Below are 537 nucleotides of genomic sequence, written 5' to 3'. Positions count from 1 at the left end.
ATTTACCTTTAGCTAAACCCCACCACCTGCTGCTACTCCGTCAAGCTGCCAGCGCTGCCATGGAGCCAAACTGTCACTAACTGCACTCCCTGAATAAATAATATCTAATCTTTGGGAAATGAAAAAGTGATTTCAGAGAGAAGCAGACAAATGGGTCTACAATATGCATTTGAAGGATATATCCAGGATGTCAAACTGATTCAGCAGTACAAACAAGTTAAAAAGATAAAGATAGAGACTAAAGCTACGGATCACACTGTAAAAGTGAATCACCACATCACCTGGTAATCCAGACTGAATACATTGAAATTAGGAAACAAAATATTCCTCTTTATTCACTCAAAAAGTCATAAAAAAGCAAAAGCAGCATGTGATTACGTTCAGTAGTAGTAGCATAACATTTCTAACTCTAGTTAATGATACACTACTCTGCTAGCTCCACAGATTTTATAGAAATGTAATGTTTATAAAAAGTACATCTCGTTTAACCAGGACTGCCTCAAAATCCACAAAAACAGCCTGAAAATGAAAATCTGA

This window comes from Taurulus bubalis (genome assembly GCF_910589615.1).
Source record: "Taurulus bubalis genome assembly, chromosome: 16".
NCBI lineage: Eukaryota > Metazoa > Chordata > Actinopteri > Perciformes > Cottidae > Taurulus > Taurulus bubalis.
This window is presented reverse-complemented; position numbering follows the sequence as displayed.